The sequence below is a fragment of the Danio rerio genome, chromosome 12, assembly GCF_049306965.1.
Source record: "Danio rerio strain Tuebingen ecotype United States chromosome 12, GRCz12tu, whole genome shotgun sequence".
In the NCBI taxonomy this organism is placed as follows: Eukaryota; Metazoa; Chordata; class Actinopteri; order Cypriniformes; family Danionidae; genus Danio; species Danio rerio.
In genome coordinates, this window is record NC_133187.1 from 48,052,659 (window position 1) to 48,060,000 (window position 7,342).

The 7,342-nt window shown below is 40.7% G+C and overlaps 1 long non-coding RNA gene across 2 annotated transcripts in view; it reads left to right on the plus strand.

The window, feature by feature from the left end:
* Positions 1 to 7,342, plus strand: part of LOC137496855 (uncharacterized) — a 132,892-nt gene that overhangs the window by 70,517 nt on the left and 55,033 nt on the right. Inside the window, exon 6 of one of the 2 annotated variants that reach the window (XR_011017491.2) lies at positions 2,180 to 3,085. This is a non-coding gene — a long non-coding RNA (uncharacterized lncRNA). Of the gene's footprint in view, positions 1 to 2,179; positions 3,086 to 7,279 lie in introns of those variants that run through there. The other variant, XR_012388238.1, reaches the window with a different exon arrangement.

Sequence of the window (7,342 nt, forward strand, 5' to 3'; positions counted from 1 at the left end):
AAAAAAAACGAACTTAATTTCTTCATGTTGCCTCAACACAAACTGATTGTGTGAAAACCAGGTTTTTTTACAGTGTGACTACAAGTACTACACTGTAAAATAGTTAATGATTTTGTTATTAAAGGTGTCTTCTGTTTATTTACGGTTATACATTGCATTATGAGACCTTGATCTGAGCTTTTGCAGAAATGCACAGTTTAACAGAGTGAAGTTTGTTCATTTTAGTAGTTTAAAGCTATGTTTTAAGTAATAATATAAGAAAGCACATGAGGAACCGTTGGGAACTGGGAGGAAGGAGCTTGATAATCCCGCTGTTTCTCTTGCTTTTCAAGTTAGTTAGTTGACTTTATTAGTACCTGTAGGTAGATTCTTTTTGCAGCAAAGTTTGGCATTTGCTACAAACAATTTAATCACTCATATACACACCCACATACACACACAAATTATACCTAATAAACAATTACATTTTATTCAGAGCGACAATAGATGATGTGACAAAGCTATTCCTGAATCATTTTGTCCTACTAAAAAGCATCTGAAACCTTCGACCCGAAGGGAGCAGGATAAACTCCTTAGACAGAGGATGAGAGCTATAGCTATGTTCTGGATCTGTAAAAGCTGCCAACTATACAGGGATTCAATACTTAGCTGTGATTCACCAATCAACCTGCTAGACCTCCTAACCTGGCTCAGTCCATTCCTGTTTTTGAGAGATAGACTTCCAAACCATGCCACCAGAGCGAAGGATAGAATAAACTCAATAAAAGCATTATAAAAAAGCGTAAGCATTTTGGGGCCAATGTAAAAACGTGATAGTTTCCTAAGACAATATAGGCGTTGATGCCCCTTCTTACACAAGGGATTGTTCATTCAAAATTGAAAACTTACCAGTATTTGATAACCCCCCTATTTTGCTTTAAACTCGAATAGCATTGTGTTCTATTAAGTTACACTGTTAAAAGAATGCAGGGTTACACACAATTCATTCATGTTGTCCCAACACAAATAGAATAAGTCAACCTAACAAATTTAAGTCGGTTGAAGATAAAACAATTACGTTTTTTACCAAAAAAACTCCAGAATTGTGTTGTTTCAGCTCATTTTACATAAATAATTTAAACAAACAGCAAAAATATGGTTTTGACTGTAGGTTCACATAAAATGTAGGACTTCAGGACAGCATTGAGATTCAGAAAAAACAGAGTGCTACACTGTAAAAATATCAATAACCCTTTATTTCGATTGTCCCTATTACACTTTTGTTGACTAAAAGTTGCATTGCTACTTGCCAATTACTTCTCATTTGAGTATTAGTAGACTGTCTGCCCAATATCGGCTGATACTGCTCCTTCAACAGACATTCAACCGACTAACTGAGGGCATGCCTTGTGTCCTCATGATTTAAAATGCTTAAAAATCATACTTGGGGTTTATTTAAATTCAAAATTTTCCACATTATGCCAAGAGTCCTCATAAACCACTAATACCAACATGCATGTGTGTGCATGTGTTGACATTCAAGACCCCTATGACTGCCTGTCATTCTGCCTGCGGTAATCACATACGTGCATAACATTAGCTTTTAATTGCATCATGTATCACACAATAGCCATTAGGGCTAATTATTGAGTGGTGAGGGAGAAATGCTTGGCACTGGATGGACAGGGCAGCAGAGCGCTTTAATTCTCTCATATTCTCCATTTTTGCTGCACTGTTAATATAAATTTGTTACTAATTTGAATTGCAAAAACTCATTGCATGATTTCAATTTAGTAATTTTAGCTTTATTGTCTTAAGTATTTTACTTCTTACTAATATATAAAAATGTTTTTTACTTTGCACAGTCACATTTAGTTAGACTAGGGGTGCCCAGCATATTTTAGGTCCAACCCCAGTTACACCAACACAATCTCACGGCAATTCGTAACTTTTTCATTTAGTGGCTAATTCATACGAATTCGTACGATCTAATTCGTACATTTTAGTACGATTTGCTCATCCCCCAATGACGGTTGGGTTTAGGGGTGGGGTTAGGTGCCACGCCTCCTTTTTAAAATCGTACAATTTCTTACGAATTCGTACGAATTAGCCACTAAACTGCCAAAACGTAAAATACTTCATTTCTCGTGAGATCAGGCTGGTTACACACACCTGAACCAGCTAATCAAGCTCTTTCTAGGTATACAAGAAGCTTCCAAGGAGATTTGTTGAAGGAAGTTGGAGCTAAACTATGCAGAACACTGGACCTCCAAGACCGAGTTTGGACACCCCTGACACCACTGGACACTACTTTTACAATGTAGATTGTGTTAAAGCAGCTTAACATAGAAGATTATAGTAAATGTAAACTGTGTCAGTCCAGTTTTCAGTTCAGTGTGGGATAATTTTCACTGCTGAGAGTCCAAACACTGAAGAGCAAATCCATCCATGTGCAGTTCTTCAAGTCCCAAACCATTCAAGCCAGTGGTGACAATGGCGAGGAACAAACCAATTTGCGAAAGTGAAGGATAAAAACCCCAAGAGAAACCAGGATTTGTTGGGCACGACCATTTCTCCTATGGTCAAACGTCTTGTGCAGAGCTGCAGTCTAGGCGCCAGAGGCTGGAGAGCGCTGGACGTCCATCGTGGAGAAGCTGCAGGCGTGAGTAGGTCACCGGCTGGTGTACATGCTGTCCCTTCAGGATCAATCCGAGGACTCGTCTCTCACTGGGGTCTTACAGGAATCAGTCTCATGCTCTCCACTCCTCCATGACCACCACAGCATCTGATCAGGATGCGGCCTGGTCCAGGATTATGGAAACCTCTGGAATAATAAAAACAGACTAACATAAGCACAGTCGCTGTTCAAATTATAGTGTTATTTGGGAAATGTTTCCAGCTGGTTGCCCTAAATAATTCAGACTAACAATCCTTTAGAGGATCTGGATTTCAACAGCATGTGTGTTTTATGAGTATGCTAATGCAAAGAGATGTGTGTTTAGTCTAGTTTTAAACTGACAGAGTGTGTCTGCTTCCTGAACTGTTAGGAAGGCTGTTCCAGAGAAATTATGTTATGAGAAATTCTTATTGTATTTTAATCGTGTCCAAAAAATATAACATACACAATAACACTTAGTTCTTTTACATTCATTTCCTAGTCTGACACAAAAGCATGCTGGGAACTAGAAATCTACATGGTTAAGTTCATCTTAATACAACCAAACTTAGAGTTTTGAATTGAATAGAATTTAGATTTTTGAATTTTGACAGTTGAAGGCGTCACAGTGGCTCAGTGGTTAGCACTGTCGCCTCACAGCAAGAAGGTCGCTGATTTGAGTGCTGGCTGGGTCAGTTGGCATATCTGTGTGGTGTTTGCATGTTCTCCCTGTGGGTGTGGGTTTCCTCCGGGTGCTCCAGTTTCCCCCACAGTCCAACACATGCGCTATAGGTAAAATAAATAAACTAATTTGGCCGTAGTGTGTGTGTGTGTGTGTGTGTGTGTGAGAGAGAGAGAGAGAGAGAGAGAGAGAGAGAGAGAGAGAGAGAGAGAGAATGAGTGTCTATGGGTGTTTCCCAATACTGGGTTGCAACTGGAAGGGCATCCGCTCTGTAAAAAACATGCTGGATAAGTTGGCGGTTCATTCCGCTGTGGCGACCCCTGATGAGTAAAGGTACTAAGCCGAAGGAAAACGAATTAATGAATATACAGTTGAAGTTAATAAGATAATTAGATTAATTAGGGTTAACACAGTAAAACAATGGTCTGTACTGTAGACAATTGAGAGAAAAACAAATATTGCTTAGGGGGCTAATGCTATTGACCTTAAAATGGTTTTAAAAAATGTAAAACTGCTTTTATTCTAGTTGAAATAAAATAAATAAGACTTTTTTCAGAAGAAAATATTTTAGGAAATACAGTGAAAAATTCCTTGCTCTGCTGAACGTCATTTGGGAAATATTTCAAAAAGAAAACAAAATTAATTTGAATAATTTTGACTTAAGGGCGAATAATTTTGACTTCAACTGTGAGTCAAGTGAACTAATTTAATTTAATTATTGCACTGCTCTATTTTACAGTGTGTGTGAACAGCTTTCACTTGCTTTGAATTCTCAAAACTTGAATTTTGCATTTTTAAAATAGCGTGTGTTGTAGGGTTGGGTCGCTAGAAGATGCCATCGTCCATCGCCGATAGATATCACAATGCTGAGCCGGCATCGCGATCCTCCACCCTTAGTCGCAGCAGCAACCCGCTTGTGAAAAATACACACTTAGGCCCCATTTACACTAATACGTCTTGGCAGTTTAGAAAAAAACAATTTACGACCACACTAGAGTTACATCTAGCATTTCTGAACAGCTCTTTGTCCACACTATAGCACGGAAAACGCACATCACGGAACCACACACACACACACTGGAACATACAGGTCTGAGCTCCAGGCAGGTTCTTTGAGCACAAAACGCCAGAGAGCATCAGACAGTTTATCAAGGTTGTACCGCTGGATGGCATCTCACTATAGTTGTTAAATGTTATCTTGTCATGCAATCTAGTCTCTATTTAATGACTCTTAAGTCTTTTGAATCAACATGTAACATTTCACAGCATCAGTAAACTGCTTGAATATTTCGCTTTCACGCTTGTACTTAGTAATTTTAGTGTAAACCTCAGATACTGTTGGTTGGTTGCTGTTGGTTGTGCACCTTTTTTACCAACCAAGTTTGTTATAACGATACAGATCACTCTGCCTATTCATGCCAGAGTCCCACGGAAAAAGTGATTGACCAGTGGTAATTTGTGTGTAAATTACCTTTATTTATTTATCACTTGGTTTGGGTAAAGCCTGGTTTATATTTATGCGTCAAGTGACTGGCGTAACCCACGGCGCATGCAACACGTGTAGCTGTGCATTTATACTTCTGCGCGCTGTCTCTGTTGGTCTGCATTAACACTTCTGAAACGCTAGTTGGCAGTGAGGTGTAAATGTTCCACTCTGTCGAGTTTCTTCACTAATGTTTTGATTTTCCTGAACACTTCCTGAATGTACAAGTGGCTCAAACTCGCTCATTTTGAGGCAGGAACCGGCAGACGTGCAACAACTTTAACTATGAGGTAAACACGGAACAAAACTTTCCATCTGGAGCTCCTCCACGGGACTCCACACTTGTAAACAATCACTGCATCGGACGCGCGCCATTCGCGCGGCTCTCGGTCCCGCCCAGACTCGTCAGCGCTTCCAAGCCGACCAATCACAGAGCTTGCACTACGCGTTGTTGCGACGTGTACTTACATTTTTTGAGAGGTGCACGTCAGCGATGTCGACGGCCACAGCGTAGGGCTATGCGTCAACGCCGTAGCATACGCCGGCGTTTGAAGCAGAAGTATAAATCAGCCTTAAACCAAAGACCATGCGGGTCAGGTAGATGAAATGGTAGGCTACAAATAAATAATTCATAATGAATTCAATAGTTATTCCTAAATAATGAATTCACCGCCGCCTACGACGACGATGACATTGTCCATCATGATGTTTCACATTAGACATTATACCCTAGCGTGCTGCATTTATTAATGCATTGCTTCATAAGGTCTGATCATGATCATCCTTCTGGAAACCTCAAATCTCTCCAGTCAAAAATCCTCCATAATTGTTGTTCAGCCATCGGGCATCTGGGACGTCCCGCTCACACTGCGTCCTTAAGAGACCCATTATTTATTGCCAACTCCAATTAGATTCTCTATATTAAAGTGACAGCTTATGCCAGAGACATGAAACATGTCTGATTTTCTTTTGTTTCACTCTCACGATGAAAACGAGCTCAGCAGATTCACAGAGAGGATGAACTGATAATGGAATCTGTAATTATGTCGTAACGCTGGGTTATTTTGAACAGGCTGTGGGTAGACGTTCGCTGCGCACTGGGTTGTGAAACTGCGACACGTTTATGACCTGATGGGAAGCTAATGCTGCTAAAATGACATTGTTTAAATCATACATGGCTTGTTAATTCATCAACGTGACACCTTTGTTTAGACATATTCCGGAAAATGCGAAGAATTGTACAGGCGTGTTTTTTTAATTAATTAATTTTTTTGTCGGCTTAGTCCCTTTATTAATCAGGGGTCGCCACAGTGGATTGAACTGCCAACTTATCCAGCATATGTTTCACGCAGTGGATGCTTTTTCAGCTGCAACCCATCACTGGGAAACATCCATACACACTCATTCACACACATCCCCTATGGACAATTTAGCTCACCCAGTTCACCTGTACCACATGTTTTTAGACTTGGGGAGTTAAACCCAGAGCACCTGGAGGAAACCCACGACAACACGCGGAGAACATGCAAACTCCACACAGAAATGCCAACTGACCCAGCCGGGGCTTGAAACAGCGAAATTCTTGCTGTGAGGCGATTGTGCTACCCACTGTGCCACCGTGCTGCTCAGGTTTTATTCATTCATTCATTTCTTTTTGGCTTAGTCCAGAGGTGTCTTAGCTCGCTCCTAGAGGGCCGTTGTCCTGCAGAATTTAGCTCTAACTTGCTTCAACACACCCGCAGGGATGTTTCTAGACCGCCTAGTAAGAGCTTGATTAGCTAGCCCAGTTGTGTGTGTGTGGATGTTTCCCAGAGATGGGTTGCGGCTGGAAGGGCATCTGCTGCGTAAAAAATTGCTGGATAAGTTGGCGGTTCATTCCGCTGTGGCGACCCCAGATTAATAAATGGACTACGCTGACAAGAAAATGAATGAATGAATGAATGGTGTTTGAAGTCACAAAGCTTCACAATTTATTGTTAAAAGACTGTCACCTTAAAAAATGTTTATTTATTAATAAACCATTTGTAATCCTATTAGTAAGATTAGAGTGGATCACCTTTTGAAAGTGGGGGGTATTTTAGCGGGGTGAATTAGCTTCTTTTTTGTGGGAGTTTTAATCATCTGACAGCGGCTTTATTCTTCTCTCACAGGCTAACTTAAACGCTAATGCAAGCTTTCGCATTCAACTGAATGTTTATCGTTCCCAAAACAAGACAGGCTGTTGATAATCTCCAATGTGTTATCCCTGTATGTGTGTGTGCGTGATTTGAGCAGCAGTGACAGTGGCAGGTGCTGATGATTAGCCAATCAGAGCACTCCTCTCTCTCTGCCCGTCATCTGGCACGCTGAAATAACGCTCCGTTTGATTGACAGCTGCATCCAGGTTCACAGTTTACTGCTTTCACTGAAAGAGCCAGAAATGCCAATTTAGACAGGAGTGACAAAAAGTTTCCATCTAAATGGAATAATTTTACCACAGGGAATTCTCCGCTCGGGGAAGGAAGGAGTCAACAGTGGGTTTTTCTTCTCCTAACAAGGCCTG